The sequence below is a fragment of the Pleurodeles waltl genome, chromosome 7 (genome assembly GCF_031143425.1).
Source record: "Pleurodeles waltl isolate 20211129_DDA chromosome 7, aPleWal1.hap1.20221129, whole genome shotgun sequence".
Taxonomy (NCBI): domain Eukaryota; kingdom Metazoa; phylum Chordata; class Amphibia; order Caudata; family Salamandridae; genus Pleurodeles; species Pleurodeles waltl.
Genome location: NC_090446.1, coordinates 84,051,936 through 84,070,623, shown reverse-complemented (window position 1 = coordinate 84,070,623; position 18,688 = coordinate 84,051,936).

Below are 18,688 nucleotides of genomic sequence, written 5' to 3'. Positions count from 1 at the left end.
CACAGAAGCAGAAAGGGAGACAGGCCTGCAGTGACACACCAAGACACGCTGAAGCAGAAGGGGAGACAGAGCTGCAGTGACACACCAAGACACACAGAAGCAGAAAGGGAAACAGGCCTGCAGTGACACACCAAGAGACACAGAAGGAAAAAGGGAGACAGATCTGCAGTGACACACCAAGACACACAGAAGCAGAAAGGGAGACAGGCCTGCAGTGACACACCCAGACACACAGAAGCAGAAAGGGAGACAGGCAGATGTGCAGTGACACACCAAGAGACAGAGAAGCAGAAAGGGAGACAGGCCTGCAGTGACACACCAAGACACTCAGAAGCAGAAAGGGAGACAGGCCTGCAGTGACACACCAAGACACACAGAAGCAGAAAGGGAGACAGAGCTGCAGTGACACACCAAGACATACAGAAGCAGAAAGGGAGACAGGCCTGCAGTAACACACCAAGACACACAGAAGCAGAAGAGGAGACATGCCTGCAGTGACACACCAAGACACACAGAAGCAGAAGGGGTGACAGGCAGACCTGCAGTGACACACCAAGACACACAGAAGCAGAAAGACAGACAGGCCTGCAGTGACACACCAAGACACACAGAAGCAGAAAGGCAGACAGCCCTGCAGTGACACACAAAGACACACAGAAGCAGAAAGGAAGACACATCTGCAGTGACACACCAAGACACGCAGAAGCAGAAAGGGAGACAGATCTGCAGTGACACACCAAGACACGCAGAAGCAGAAAGGGAGACAGATCTGCAGTGACACACCAAGACACACAGAAACAGAAGGGGAGACAGATCTGCAGTGACACACCAAGACACACAGAAGCAGAAAGGGAGACAGATCTGCAGTGACACACCAAGACACACAGAAGCAGAAAGGGAGACAGGCAGGCCTGCAGTGACACACCAAGACACACAGGAGCAGAAAGTCAGACATGCCTGCAGTGACACACCAAGACACACGGAAGCAGAAAGGGAGACAGGCCTGCAATGACACACTAAGACACACAGAAGCAGAAAGGGAGACAGACCTCCCATGACACACCAAGGCACACAGAAAGAGAAAGGGGGACAGGCCTGAAGTGACACACCAAGACACACAGAAGCAGAAAGGCAGACAGGCCTGCAGTGACACACCAAGACAGACAGAAGCTGAAAGGCACACAGGCCTGCAGTGTCAGATCAAGACACAAGAAGCAGAAAGGGAGACAGGCCTACAGTGACACATCCAGACACACAGAAGCAAAAATGGGGACAGATCTACAGTGACATATCAAGACACATAGAAGCAGAAAGGGAGACAGATCTGCAGTGACACATCAAGACACACAGAAGTAGAAAGGGAGACAGACTTGCAGTGACACACCAAGACACGCAGAAGCAGAAAGGGAGACAGACAGGCCTGCAGTGACACACCAAGACACACAGAAGCAGAAGGGGAGACAGTCCTGCTGTGACACTCCAAGACACACAGAAGCAGAAAGGGAGACAGGCCTGCAGTGAAACACCAAGACACACAGAAGCAGAAAGGGAGACAGATCTGCAGTGACACACCAAGACACACAGAAGCAGAAAGGGAGACAGGCCTGCAGTGACACACCAAGACACACAGAAGCAGAAAGGGAGACAAATCTGCAGTGACACACCAAGACACACAGAAGCAGAAAGGAAGACAGGCCTGCAGTGACACACCAAGAGACACAGAAGCAAAAAGGGAGACAGATCTGTAGTGACACACCAAGAGACACAGAAGCAAAAAGGGAGACAGATCTGCAGTGACACACCAAGACACACAGAAGCAGAAAGGGAGACAGGCCTGCAGTGACACACCAAGACACACAGAAGCAGAAAGGGAGACAGGCAGACGTGCAGTGACACACCAAGAGACAGAGAAGCAAAAAGGGAGACAGGCCTGCAGTGACACACCAAGACACACAGAAGCAGAAAGGGAGATAGGGCTGCAGTGACACACCAGGAAACAGAAGCAGAAGGGGAGACAGACCTGCAGTGACACACCAAGACACACAGAAGCAGAAAGGGAGACAGATCTGCAGTGGCACACTAAGGCACACAGAAGCAGAAAGGCAGACAGGCCTGCAGTGACACACCAAGCCAAACAGAAGCAGAAAGGGAGACAGGCCGACCTGCAGTGACACACCAAGACACCTAGAAGCAGAAAGGGAGACAGACCTGTAGTGACACACCAAGACACACAGAAGCAGAAAGGCAGACAGAGCTGCAGTGACACACCAAGACATACAGAAGCAGAAAGGGAGACAGGCCTGCAGTAACACACCAAGACACACAGAAGCAGAAGAGGAGACAGGCCTGCAATGACACACCAAGACACACAGAAGCAGAAAGGGAGACAGATCTGCAGTGACACACCAAGACACACAGAAGCAGAAAGGGAGACAGATCTGCAGTGACACACCAAGACACACAGAAGCAGAAAGGGAGACAGGCCTGCAGTGACACACCAAGACACGCTGAAGCAGAAGGGGAGACAGAGCTGCAGTGACACACCAAGACACACAGAAGCAGAAAGGGAAACAGGCCTGCAGTGACACACCAAGAGACACAGAAGGAAAAAGGGAGACAGATCTGCAGTGACACACCAAGACACACAGAAGCAGAAAGGGAGACAGGCCTGCAGTGAAACACCAAGACACACAGAAGCAGAAAGGGAGACAGATCTGCAGTGACACACCAAGACACACAGAAGCAGAAAGGGAGACAGGGCTGCAGTGACACACCAAGACACACAGAAGCAGAAAGGGAGACACATCTGCAGTGACACACCAAGACACACAGAAGCAGAAAGGAAGACAGGCCTGCAGTGACACACCAAGAGACACAGAAGCAGAAAGGGAGACAGATCTGCAGTGACACACCAAGACACACAGAAGCAGAAGTGGAGAGAGGCCTGCAGTGACACACCAAGACACACAGAAGCAGAAAGGGAGACAGGCCTGCAGTGACACACCAAGACACACAGAAGCAGAAAGGGAGACAGGGCTGCAGTGACACACCAGGAAACAGAAGCAGAAGGGGAGACAGACCTGCAGTGACACACCAAGACACACAGAAGCAGAAAGGGAGACAGATCTGCAGTGGCACACTAAGGCACACAGAAGCAGAAAGGCAGACAGGCCTGCAGTGACACACCAAGCCACACAGAAGCAGAAAGGGAGACAGGCCGACCTGCAGTGACACACCAAGACACCTAGAAGTATAAAGGGAGACAGACCTGTAGTGACACACCAAGACACACAGAAGCAGAAAGGCAGACAGAGCTGCAGTGACACACCAAGACATACAGAAGCAGAAAGGGAGACAGGCCTGCAGTAACACACCAAGACACACAGAAGCAGAAGAGGAGACAGGCCTGCAATGACACACCAAGACACACAGAAGCAGAAAGGGAGACAGATCTGCAGTGACACACCAAGACACACAGAAGCAGAAAGGGAGACAGGCCTGCAGTGACACACCAAGACACGCTGAAGCAGAAGGGGAGACAGAGCTGCAGTGACACACCAAGACACACAGAAGCAGAAAGGGAAACAGGCCTGCAGTGACACACCAAGACACACAGAAGCAGAAGAGGAGACAGGCCTGCAGTGACACACCCAGACACACAGAAGCAGAAAGGGAGACAGGCAGATGTGCAGTGACACACCAAGAGACAGAGAAGCAGAAAGGGAGACAGGCCTGCAGTGACACACCAAGACACTCAGAAGCAGAAAGGGAGACAGGCCTGCAGTGAGACACCAAGACACACAGAAGCAGAAAGGGAGACAGAGCTGCAGTGACACACCAAGACATACAGAAGCAGAAAGGGAGACAGGCCTGCAGTAACACACCAAGACACACAGAAGCAGAAGAGGAGACATGCCTGCAGTGACACACCAAGACACACAGAAGCAGAAGGGGTGACAGGCAGACCTGCAGTGACACACCAAGACACACAGAAGCAGGAAGACAGACAGGCCTGCAGTGACACACCAAGACACACAGAAGCAGAAAGGCAGACAGCCCTGCAGTGACACACAAAGACACACAGAAGCAGAAAGGAAGACACATCTGCAGTGACACACCAAGACACGCAGAAGCAGAAAGGGAGACAGATCTGCAGTGACACACCAAGACACGCAGAAGCAGAAAGGGAGACAGATCTGCAGTGACACACCAAGACACACAGAAACAGAAGGGGAGACAGATCTGCAGTGACACACCAAGACACACAGAAGCAGAAAGGGAGACAGATCTGCAGTGACACACCAAGACACACAGAAGCAGAAAGGGAGACAGGCAGGCCTGCAGTGACACACCAAGACACACAGGAGCAGAAAGTCAGACATGCCTGCAGTGACACACCAAGACACACGGAAGCAGAAAGGGAGACAGGCCTGCAATGACACACTAAGACACACAGAAGCAGAAAGGGAGACAGACCTCCCATGACACACCAAGACACACAGAAAGAGAAAGGGGGACAGGCCTGAAGTGACACACCAAGACACACAGAAGCAGAAAGGCAGACAGGCCTGCAGTGACACACCAAGACAGACAGAAGCTGAAAGGCACACAGGCCTGCAGTGTCAGACCAAGACACACAGAAGCAGAAAGGGAGACAGGCCTACAGTGACACATCCAGACAAACAGAAGCAAAAAGGGGGACAGATCTACAGTGACATATCAAGACACATAGAAGCAGAAAGGGAGACAGATCTGCAGTGACACATCAAGACACACAGAAGTAGAAAGGGAGACAGACTTGCAGTGACACACCAAGACACGCAGAAGCAGAAAGGGAGACAGACAGGCCTGCAGTGACACACCAAGACACACAGAAGCAGAAGGGGAGACAGTCCTGCTGTGACACTCCAAGACACACAGAAGCAGAAAGGGAGACAGGCCTGCAGTGAAACACCAAGACACACAGAAGCAGAAAGGGAGACAGATCTGCAGTGACACACCAAGACACACAGAAGCAGAAAGGGAGACAGGCCTGCAGTGACACACCAAGACACACAGAAGCAGAAAGGGAGACAAATCTGCAGTGACACACCAAGACACACAGAAGCAGAAAGGAAGACAGGCCTGCAGTGACACACCAAGAGACACAGAAGCAAAAATGGAGACAGATCTGCAGTGACACACTAAGACACACAGAAGCAGAAGTGGAGAGAGGCCTGCAGTGACACACCAAGACACACAGAAGCAGAAAGGGAGACAGGCCTGCAGTGACACACCAAGAGACACAGAAGCAAAAAGGGAGACAGATCTGTAGTGACACACCAAGAGACACAGAAGCAAAAAGGGAGACAGATCTGCAGTGACACACCAAGACACACAGAAGCAGAAAGGGAGACAGGCCTGCAGTGACACACCAAGACACACAGAAGCAGAAAGGGAGACAGGCAGATGTGCAGTGACACACCAAGAGACAGAGAAGCAGAAAGGGAGACAGGCCTGCAGTGACACACCAAGACACTCAGAAGCAGAAGGGGAGACAGACCTGCAGTGACACACCAAGACACACAGAAGCAGAAAGGGAGACAGATCTGCAGTGACACACCAAGACACACAGAAGCAGAAGTGGAGAGAGGCCTGCAGTGACACACCAAGACACACAGAAGCAAAAGGGGAGACAGGCCTGCAGTGACACACCAAGACACACAGAAGCAGAAAGGGAGACAGGGCTGCAGGGACACACCAGGAAACAGAAGCAGAAGGGGAGACAGACCTGCAGTGACACACCAAGACATACAGAAGCAGAAAGGGAGACGGGCCTGCAGTAACACACCAAGACACACAGAAGCAGAAGAGGAGACAGGCCTGCAATGACACACCAAGACACACAGAAGCAGAAAGGGAGACAGATCTGCAGTGACACACCAAGACACACAGAAGCAGAAAGGGAGACAGATCTGCAGTGACACACCAAGACACACAGAAGCAGAAAGGGAGACAGGCAGACGTGCAGTGACACACCAAGAGACAGAGAAGCAAAAAGGGAGACAGGCCTGCAGTGACACACCAAGACACACAGAAGCAGAAAGGGAGACAGGGCTGCAGTGACACACCAGGAAACAGAAGCAGAAGGGGAGACAGACCTGCAGTGACACACCAAGACACACAGAAGCAGAAAGGGAGACAGATCTGCAGTGGCACACTAAGGCACACAGAAGCAGAAAGGCAGACAGGCCTGCAGTGACACACCAAGCCACACAGAAGCAGAAAGGGAGAGAGGCCGACCTGCAGTGACACACCAAGACACCTAGAAGCAGAAAGGGAGACAGACCTGTAGTGACACACCAAGACACACAGAAGCAGAAAGGCAGACAGAGCTGCAGTGACACACCAAGACATACAGAAGCAGAAAGGGAGACAGGCCTGCAGTAACACACCAAGACACACAGAAGCAGAAGAGGAGACAGGCCTGCAATGACACACCAAGACACACAGAAGCAGAAAGGGAGACAGATCTGCAGTGACACACCAAGACACACAGAAGCAGAAAGGGAGACAGATCTGCAGTGACACACCAAGACACACAGAAGCAGAAAGGGAGACAGGCCTGCAGTGACACACCAAGACACGCTGAAGCAGAAGGGGAGACAGAGCTGCAGTGACACACCAAGACACACAGAAGCAGAAAGGGAAACAGGCCTGCAGTGACACACCAAGAGACACAGAAGGAAAAAGGGAGACAGATCTGCAGTGACACACCAAGACACACAGAAGCAGAAAGGGAGACAGGCCTGCAGTGACACACCCAGACACACAGAAGCAGAAAGGGAGACAGGCAGATGTGCAGTGACACACCAAGAGACAGAGAAGCAGAAAGGGAGACAGGCCTGCAGTGACACACCAAGACACTCAGAAGCAGAAGGGGAGACAGACCTGCAGTGACACACCAAGACACACAGAAGCAGAAAGGGAGACAGATCTGCAGTGACACACCAAGACACACAGAAGCAGAAAGGCAGACAGGCCTGCAGTGACACACCAAGACACACAGAAGCAGAAAGGGTAACAGGCCGACCTGCAGTGACACACCAAGACACCTAGAAGCAGAAAAGGAGACAGACCTGTAGTGACACACCAAGAGACACAGAAGCAGAAAGTCAGACAGAGCTGCAGTGACACACAAGGACACACAGAAGCAGAAAGGGAGACGGGCAGGCCTGCATTAACACACCAAGACACACAGAAGCAGAAGAGGAGACATGCGTGCAGTGACACACCAAGACACACAGAAGCAGACGGGGAGACAGGCAGACCTGCAGTGACACACCAAGACACACAGAAGCAGAAAGGGAGACAGGCCTGCAGTGACACACAAGGACACACAGAAGCAGAATGGGAGAAAGGCAGACCTGCAGTGACACACCAAGACACACAGAAGCAGAAAGTCAGACAGACCTGCAGTGGCACACCAAGACACACAGAAGCAGAAAGGCAGACAGCCCTGCAGTGACACACAGAAGCAGAAAGGAAGACAGATCTACAGTGACACACCAAGACACATAGAAGCAGAAAGGGAGACAGATATGCAGTGACACACCAAGACACACAGAAGCAGAGAGGGAGACAGACCTGCAGTGACACACCAAGACACGCAGAAGCAGAAAGGGAGACAGACAGGCCTGCAGTGACACACCAAGACACACAGAAGCAGAAGGGGAGACAGTCCTGCCGTGACACATCAAGACACACAGAATCAGAAGGGGAGACAGGCTTGCAGTGAAACACCAAGACACACAGAAGCAGAAAGGGAGACAGATCTGCAGTGACACACCAAGACAAACAGAAGCAGAAAGGGAGACAGGCCTTCAGTGACACACCAAGACACACAGAAGCAGAAAGGGAGACAGGCCTGCAGTGACACACCAAGAGACACAGAAGCAAAAAGGGAGACAGATCTGCAGTGACACACCAAGACACACAGAAGCAGAAGGGGAGACAGGCCTGCAGTGACACACCAAGACACACAGAAGCAGAAGTGGAGACAGGCCTGCAGTGACACACCAAGAGACACAGAAGCAAAAAGGGAGACAGATCTGCAGTGACACACCAAGACACACAGAAGCAGAAAGGGAGACAGGCCTGCAGTGACACACCAAGACAGACAGAAGCAGAAAGGGAGACAGGCCTGCAGTGACACACCAAGACACACAGAAGCAGAAAGGCAGACAGGCAGACGTGCAGTGACACACCAAGAGACAGAGTAGCAGAAAGGGAGACAGGCCTGCAGTGACACGCCAAGACACACAGAAGCAGAAAGGGAGACAGGCATGCAGTGACACACCAAGAAACAGAAGCAGAAGGGGAGACAGACCTGCAGTGACACACCAAGACAACACAGAAGCAGAAAGGGAGACAGATCTGCAGTGGCACACTAAGACACACAGAAGCAGAAAGGCAGACAGGCCTGCAGTGACACACCAAGCCACACAGAAGCAGAAAGGGAGACAGGCCGACCTGCAGTGACACACCAAGACACCTAGAAGCAGAAAGGGACACAGACCTGTAGTGACACACCAAGACACACAGAAGCAGAAAGGCAGACAGAGCTGCAGTGACACACCAAGACATACAGAAGCAGAAAGGGAGACAGGCCTGCATTAACACACCAAGACACACAGAAGCAGAAGAGGAGACAGGCCTGCAATGACACACCAAGACACACAGAAGCAGAAAGGGAGACAGATCTGTAGTGACACACCAAGACACACAGAAGCAGAAAGGGAGACAGATCTGCAGTGACACACCAAGACACACAGAAGCAGAAAGGGAGACAGGCCTGCAGTGACACACCAAGACACGCTGAAGCAGAAGGGGAGACAAACCTGCAGTGACACACCAAGACACACAGAAGCAGAAAGGGAAACAGGCGTGCAGTGACACACCAAGAGACACAGAAGGAAAAAGGGAGACAGATCTGCAGTGACACACCAAGACACACAGAAGCAGAAAGGGAGACAGGCCTGCAGTGACACACCAAGACACTCAGAAGCAGAAGGGGAGACAGACCTGCAGTGACACACCAAGACACACAGAAGCAGAAAGGGAGACAGATCTGCAGTGACACACCAAGACACCCAGAAGCAGAAGGGGAGACAGTCCTGCTGTGACACATCAAGACACACAGAATCAGAACTTGAGACAGGCTTGCAGTGAAACACCAAGACACACAGAAGCAGAAAGGGAGACAGATCTGCAGTGACACACCAAGAGACACAGAAGGAAAAAGGGAGACAGATCTGCAGTGACACACCAAGACACACAGAAGCAGAAAGGGAGACAGGCCTGCAGTGACACACCCAGACACACAGAAGCAGAAAGGGAGACAGGCAGATGTGCAGTGACACACCAAGAGACAGAGAAGCAGAAAGGGTGACAGGCCTGCAGTGACACACCAAGACACTCAGAAGCAGAAGGGGAGACAGACCTGCAGTGACACACCAAGACACACAGAAGCAGAAAGGGAGACAGATCTGCAGTGACACACCAAGACACACAGAAGCAGAAAGGCAGACAGGCCTGCAGTGACACACCAAGACACACAGAAGCAGAAAGGGTAACAGGCCGACCTGCAGTGACACACCAAGACACCTAGAAGCAGAAAAGGAGACAGACCTGTAGTGACACACCAAGAGACACAGAAGCAGAAAGTCAGACAGAGCTGCAGTGACACACAAGGACACACAGAAGCAGAAAGAGAGACGGGCAGGCCTGCATTAACACACCAAGACACACAGAAGCAGAAGAGGAGACATGCGTGCAGTGACACACCAAGACACACAGAAGCAGACGGGGAGACAGGCAGACCTGCAGTGACACACCAAGACACACAGAAGCAGAAAGGGAGACAGGCCTGCAGTGACACACAAGGACACACAGAAGCAGAATGGGAGACAGGCAGACCTGCAGTGACACACCAAGACACACAGAAGCAGAAAGTCAGACAGACCTGCAGTGGCACACCAAGACACACAGAAGCAGAAAGGCAGACAGCCCTGCAGTGACACACAAAGACACACAGAAGCAGAAAGGAAGACAGATCTACAGTGACACACCAAGACACATAGAAGCAGAAAGGGAGACAGATATGCAGTGACACACCAAGACACACAGAAGCAGAGAGGGAGACAGACCTGCAGTGACACACCAAGACACGCAGAAGCAGAAAGGGAGACAGACAGGCCTGCAGTGACACACCAAGACACACAGAAGCAGAAAGGCAGACTGAGCTGCAGTGACACACCAAGACATACAGAAGCAGAAAGGGAGACAGGCCTGCAGTAATACACCAAGACACACAGAAGCAGAAGAGGAGACAGGCCTGCAATGACACACCAAGACACACAGAAGCAGAAAGGGAGACAGATCTGTAGTGACACACCAAGACACACAGAAGCAGAAAGGGAGACAGATCTGCAGTGACACACCAAGACACACAGAAGCAGAAAGGGAGACAGGCCTGCAGTGACACACCAAGACACGCTGAAGCAGAAGGGGAGACAAACCTGCAGTGACACACCAAGACACACAGAAGCAGAAAGGGAAACAGGCCTGCAGTGACACACCAAGAGACACAGAAGGAAAAAGGGAGACAGATCTGCAGTGACACACCAAGACACACAGAAGCAGAAAGGGAGACAGGCCTGCAGTGACACACCAAGACACTCAGAAGCAGAAGGGGAGACAGACCTGCAGTGACACACCAAGACACACAGAAGCAGAAAGGGAGACAGATCTGCAGTGACACACCAAGACACCCAGAAGCAGAAGGGGAGACAGTCCTGCTGTGACACATCAAGACACACAGAATCAGAACTTGAGACAGGCTTGCAGTGAAACACCAAGACACACAGAAGCAGAAAGGGAGACAGATCTGCAGTGACACACCAAGAGACACAGAAGGAAAAAGGGAGACAGATCTGCAGTGACACACCAAGACACACAGAAGCAGAAAGGGAGACAGGCCTGCAGTGACACACCCAGACACACAGAAGCAGAAAGGGAGACAGGCAGATGTGCAGTGACACACCAAGAGACAGAGAAGCAGAAAGGGAGACAGGCCTGCAGTGACACACCAAGACACTCAGAAGCAGAAGGGGAGACAGACCTGCAGTGACACACCAAGACACACAGAAGCAGAAAGGGAGACAGATCTGCAGTGACACACCAAGACACACAGAAGCAGAAAGGCAGACAGGCCTGCAGTGACACACCAAGACACACAGAAGCAGAAAGGGTAACAGGCCGACCTGCAGTGACACACCAAGACACCTAGAAGCAGAAAAGGAGACAGACCTGTAGTGACACACCAAGAGACACAGAAGCAGAAAGTCAGACAGAGCTGCAGTGACACACAAGGACACACAGAAGCAGAAAGAGAGACGGGCAGGCCTGCATTAACACACCAAGACACACAGAAGCAGAAGAGGAGACATGCGTGCAGTGACACACCAAGACACACAGAAGCAGACGGGGAGACAGGCAGACCTGCAGTGACACACCAAGACACACAGAAGCAGAAAGGGAGACAGGCCTGCAGTGACACACAAGGACACACAGAAGCAGAATGGGAGACAGGCAGACCTGCAGTGACACACCAAGACACACAGAAGCAGAAAGTCAGACAGACCTGCAGTGGCACACCAAGACACACAGAAGCAGAAAGGCAGACAGCCCTGCAGTGACACACAAAGACACACAGAAGCAGAAAGGAAGACAGATCTACAGTGACACACCAAGACACATAGAAGCAGAAAGGGAGACAGATATGCAGTGACACACTAAGACACACAGAAGCAGAGAGGGAGACAGACCTGCAGTGACACACCAAGACACGCAGAAGCAGAAAGGGAGACAGACAGGCCTGCAGTGACACACCAAGACACACAGAAGCAGAAGGGGAGACAGTCCTGCCGTGACACATCAAGACACACAGAATCAGAAGGGGAGACAGGCTTGCAGTGAAACACCAAGACACACAGAAGCAGAAAGGGAGACAGATCTGCAGTGACACACCAAGACAAACAGAAGCAGAAAGGGAGACAGGCCTTCAGTGACACACCAAGACACACAGAAGCAGAAAGGGAGACAGGCCTGCAGTGACACACCAAGAGACACAGAAGCAAAAAGGGAGACAGATCTGCAGTGACACACCAAGACACACAGAAGCAGAAGGGGAGACAGGCCTGCAGTGACACACCAAGACACACAGAAGCAGAAGTGGAGACAGGCCTGCAGTGACACACCAAGACACACAGAAGCAGAAAGGGAGACAGGCCTGCAGTGACACACCAAGAGACACAGAAGCAAAAAGGGAGACAGATCTGCAGTGACACACCAAGACACACAGAAGCAGAAAGGGAGACAGGCCTGCAGTGACACACCAAGATACACAGAAGCAGAAAGGGAGACAGGCCTGCAGTGACACACCAAGAGACACAGAAGCAAAAAGGGAGACAGATCTGCAGTGACACACCAAGACACACAGAAGCAGAAAGGGAGACAGGCCTGCAGTGACACACCAAGACAGACAGAAGCAGAAAGGGAGACAGGCCTGCAGTGACACACCAAGACACACAGAAGCAGAAAGGCAGACAGGCAGACGTGCAGTGACACACCAAGAGACAGAGTAGCAGAAAGGGAGACAGGCCTGCAGTGACACGCCAAGACACACAGAAGCAGAAAGGGAGACAGGCATGCAGTGACACACCAAGAAACAGAAGCAGAAGGGGAGACAGACCTGCAGTGACACACCAAGACAACACAGAAGCAGAAAGGGAGACAGATCTGCAGTGGCACACTAAGACACACAGAAGCAGAAAGGCAGACAGGCCTGCAGTGACACACCAAGCCACACAGAAGCAGAAAGGGAGACAGGCCGACCTGCAGTGACACACCAAGACACCTAGAAGCAGAAAGGGACACAGACCTGTAGTGACACACCAAGACACACAGAAGCAGAAAGGCAGACAGAGCTGCAGTGACACACCAAGACATACAGAAGCAGAAAGGGAGACAGGCCTGCATTAACACACCAAGACACACAGAAGCAGAAGAGGAGACAGGCCTGCAATGACACACCAAGACACACAGAAGCAGAAAGGGAGACAGATCTGTAGTGACACACCAAGACACACAGAAGCAGAAAGGGAGACAGATCTGCAGTGACACACCAAGACACACAGAAGCAGAAAGGGAGACAGGCCTGCAGTGACACACCAAGACACGCTGAAGCAGAAGGGGAGACAAACCTGCAGTGACACACCAAGACACACAGAAGCAGAAAGGGAAACAGGCCTGCAGTGACACACCAAGAGACACAGAAGGAAAAAGGGAGACAGATCTGCAATGACACACCAAGACACACAGAAGCAGAAAGGGAGACAGGCCTGCAGTGACACACCAAGACACTCAGAAGCAGAAGGGGAGACAGACCTGCAGTGACACACCAAGACACACAGAAGCAGAAAGGGAGACAGATCTGCAGTGACACACCAAGACACCCAGAAGCAGAAGGGGAGACAGTCCTGCTGTGACACATCAAGACACACAGAATCAGAACTTGAGACAGGCTTGCAGTGAAACACCAAGACACACAGAAGCAGAAAGGGAGACAGATCTGCAGTGACACACCAAGACACACAGAAGCAGAAAGGGAGACAGGCCTTCAGTGACACACCAAGACACACAGAAGCAGAAAGGGAGATAGGCCTGCAGTGACACACCAATACACACAGAAGCAGAAAGGGAGACAAATTTGCAGTGACACACCAAGACACACAGAAGCAGAAAGGGAAACAGGCCTGCAGTGACACACCAAGAGACACAGAAGGAAAAAGGGAGACAGATCTGCAGTGACACACCAAGACACACAGAAGCAGAAAGGGAGACAGGCTGACCTGCAGTGACACACCAAGACACACAGAAGCAGAAGGGGAGACAGATCTGCAGTGACACACCAAGACACGCTGAAGCAGAAGGGGAGACAGAGCTGCAGTGACACACCAAGACACACAGAAGCAGAAAGGGAAACATGCCTGCAGTGACACACCAAGAGACACAGAAGGAAAAAGGGAGACAGATCTGCAGTGACACACCAAGACACACAGAAGCAGAAAGGGAGACAGGCCTGCAGTGACACACCCAGACACACAGAAGCAGAAAGGGAGGCAGGCAGATGTGCAGTGACACACCAAGAGACAGAGAAGCAGAAAGGGAGACAGGTCTGCAGTGACACACCAAGACACTCAGAAGCAGAAAGGGAGACAGGCCTGCAGTGACACACCAAGACACACAGAAGCAGAAAGGGAGACAGAGCTGCAGTGACACACCAAGACATACAGAAGCAGAAAGGGAGACAGGCCTGCAGTAACACACCAAGACACACAGAAGCAGAAGAGGAGACATGCCTGCAGTGACACACCAAGACACACAGAAGCAGAAGGGGTGACAGGCAGACCTGCAGTGACACACCAAGACACACAGAAGCAGAAAGACAGACAGGCCTGCAGTGACACACCAAGACACACAGAAGCAGAAAGGCAGACAGCCCTGCAGTGACACACAAAGACACACAGAAGCAGAAAGGAAGACAGATCTGCAGTGACACACCAAGACACGCAGAAGCAGAAAGGGAGACAGATCTGCAGTGACACACCAAGACACGCAGAAGCAGAAAGGGAGACAGATCTGCAGTGACACACCAAGACACACAGAAACAGAAGGGGAGACAGATCTGCAGTGACACACCAAGACACACAGAAGCAGAAAGGGAGACAGATCTGCAGTGACACACCAAGACACACAGAAGCAGAAAGGGAGACAGACCTCCCATGACACACCAAGACACACAGAAAGAGAAAGGGGGACAGGCCTGAAGTGACACACCAAGACACACAGAAGCAGAAAGGCAGACAGGCCTGCAGTGACACACCAAGACAGACAGAAGCTGAAAGGCACACAGGCCTGCAGTGTCAGACCAAGACACACAGAAGCAGAAAGGGAGACAGGCCTACAGTGACACATCCAGACACACAGAAGCAAAAAGGGGGACAGATCTACAGTGACATATCAAGACACATAGAAGCAGAAAGGGAGACAGATCTGCAGTGACACATCAAGACACACAGAAGCAGAAAGGGAGACAGACTTGCAGTGACACACCAAGACACGCAGAAGCAGAAAGGGAGACAGACAGGCCTGCAGTGACACACCAAGACACACAGAAGCAGAAGGGGAGACAGTCCTGCTGTGACACACCAAGACACACAGAAGCAGAAAGGGAGACAGGCCTGCAGTGAAACACCAAGACACACAGAAGCAGAAAGGGAGACAGATCTGCAGTGACACACCAAGACACACAGAAGCAGAAAGGGAGACAGGCCTGCAGTGACACACCAAGACACACAGAAGCAGAAAGGGAGACAAATCTGCAGTGACACACCAAGACACACAGAAGCAGAAAGGAAGACAGGCCTGCAGTGACACACCAAGAGACACAGAAGCAAAAATGGAGACAGATCTGCAGTGACACACCAAGACACACAGAAGCAGAAGTGGAGAGAGGCCTGCAGTGACACACCAAGACACACAGAAGCAGAAAGGGAGACAGGCCTGCAGTGACACACCAAGAGACACAGAAGCAAAAAGGGAGACAGATCTGTAGTGACATACCAAGACACACAGAAGCAGAAAGGGAGACAGGCCTGCAGTGACACACCAAGACACACAGAAGCAGAAAGGGAGACAGGCCTGCAGTGACACACCAAGACACACAGAAGCAGAAAGGGAGACAGGGCTGCAGTGACACACCAGGAAACAGAAGCAGAAGGGGAGACAGACCTGCAGTGACACACCAAGACACACAGAAGCAGAAAGGGAGACAGATCTGCAGTGGCACACTAAGGCACACAGAAGCAGAAAGGCAGACAGGCCTGCAGTGACACACCAAGCCACACAGATGCAGAAAGGGAGACAGGCCGACCTGCAGTGACACACCAAGACACCTAGAAGCAGAGAGGGAGACAGACCTGTAGTGAAACACCAAGACACACAGAAGCAGAAAGGGAGACAGATCTGCAGTGACACACCAAGACACACAGAAGCAGAAAGGGAGACAGGCCTTCAGTGACACACCAAGACACACAGAAGCAGAAAGGGAGATAGGCCTGCAGTGACACACCAATACACACAGAAGCAGAAAGGGAGACAAATCTGCAGTGACACACAAAGACACACAGAAGCAGAAAGGAAGACAGATCTGCAGTGACACACCAAGACACGCAGAAGCAGAAAGGGAGACAGATCTGCAGTGACGCACCAAGACACGCAGAAGCAGAAAGGGAGACAGATCTGCAGTGACACACCAAGACACACAGAAACAGAAGGGGAGACAGATCTGCAGTGACACACCAAGACACACAGAAGCAGAAAGGGAGACAGATCTGCAGTGACACACCAAGACACACAGAAGCAGAAAGGGAGACAGACCTCCCATGACACACCAAGACACACAGAAAGAGAAAGGGGGACAGGCCTGAAGTGACACACCAAGACACACAGAAGCAGAAAGGCAGACAGGCCTGCAGTGACACACCAAGACAGACAGAAGCTGAAAGGCACACAGGCCTGCAGTGTCAGACCAAGACACACAGAAGCAGAAAGGGAGACAGGCCTACAGTGACACATCCAGACACACAGAAGCAAAAAGGGGGACAGATCTACAGTGACATATCAAGACACATAGAAGCAGAAAGGGAGACAGATCTGCAGTGACACATCAAGACACACAGAAGCAGAAAGGGAGACAGACTTGCAGTGACACACCAAGACACGCAGAAGCAGAAAGGGAGACAGACAGGCCTGCAGTGACACACCAAGACACACAGAAGCAGAAGGGGAGACAGTCCTGCTGTGACACACCAAGACACACAGAAGCAGAAAGGGAGACAGGCCTGCAGTGAAACACCAAGACACACAGAAGCAGAAAGGGAGACAGATCTGCAGTGACACACCAAGACACACAGAAGCAGAAAGGGAGACAGGCCTGCAGTGACACACCAAGACACACAGAAGCAGAAAGGGAGACAAATCTGCAGTGACACACCAAGACACACAGAAGCAGAAAGGAAGACAGGCCTGCAGTGACACACCAAGAGACACAGAAGCAAAAATGGAGACAGATCTGCAGTGACACACCAAGACACACAGAAGCAGAAGTGGAGAGAGGCCTGCAGTGACACACCAAGACACACAGAAGCAGAAAGGGAGACAGGCCTGCAGTGACACACCAAGAGACACAGAAGCAAAAAGGGAGACAGATCTGTAGTGACATACCAAGACACACAGAAGCAGAAAGGGAGACAGGCCTGCAGTGACACACCAAGACACACAGAAGCAGAAAGGGAGACAGGCCTGCAGTGACACACCAAGACACACAGAAGCAGAAAGGGAGACAGGGCTGCAGTGACACACCAGGAAACAGAAGCAGAAGGGGAGACAGACCTGCAGTGACACACCAAGACACACAGAAGCAGAAAGGGAGACAGATCTGCAGTGGCACACTAAGGCACACAGAAGCAGAAAGGCAGACAGGCCTGCAGTGACACACCAAGCCACACAGAAGCAGAAAGGGAGACAGGCCGACCTGCAGTGACACACCAAGACACCTAGAAGCAGAGAGGGAGACAGACCTGTAGTGAAACACCAAGACACACAGAAGCAGAAAGGGAGACAGATCTGCAGTGACACACCAAGACACACAGAAGCAGAAAGGGAGACAGGCCTTCAGTGACACACCAAGACACACAGAAGCAGAAAGGGAGATAGGCCTGCAGTGACACACCAATACACACAGAAGCAGAAAGGGAGACAAATCTGCAGTGACACACCAAGACACACAGAAGCAGAAAGGGAAACAGGCCTGCAGTGACACACCAAGAGACACAGAAGGAAAAAGGGAGACAGATCTGCAGTGACACACCAAGACACACAGAAGCAGAAAGGGAGACAGGCTGACCTGCAGTGACACACCAAGACACACAGAAGCAGAAGGGGAGACAGATCTGCAGTGACACACCAAGACACGCTGAAGTAGAAGGGGAGACAGAGCTGCAGTGACACACCAAGACACACAGAAGCAGAAAGGGAAACAGGCCTGCAGTGACACACCAAGAGACACAGAAGGAAAAAGGGAGACAGATCTGCAGTGACACACCAAGACACACAGAAGCAGAAAGGGAGACAGGCCTGCAGTGACACACCCAGACACACAGAAGCAGAAAGGGAGGCAGGCAGATGTCCAGTGACACACCAAGAGACAGAGAAGCAGAAAGGGAGACAGGTCTGCAGTGACACACCAAGACACTCAGAAGCAGAAAGGGAGACAGGCCTGCAGTGACACACCAAGACACACAGAAGCAGAAAGGGAGACAGAGCTGCAGTGACACACCAAGACATACAGAAGCAGAAAGGGAGACAGGCCTGCAGTAACACACCAAGACACACAGAAGCAGAAGAGGAGACATGCCTGCAGTGACACACCAAGACACACAGAAGCAGAAGGGGTGACAGGCAGACCTGCAGTGACACACCAAGACACACAGAAGCAGAAAGACAGACAGGCCTGCAGTGACAC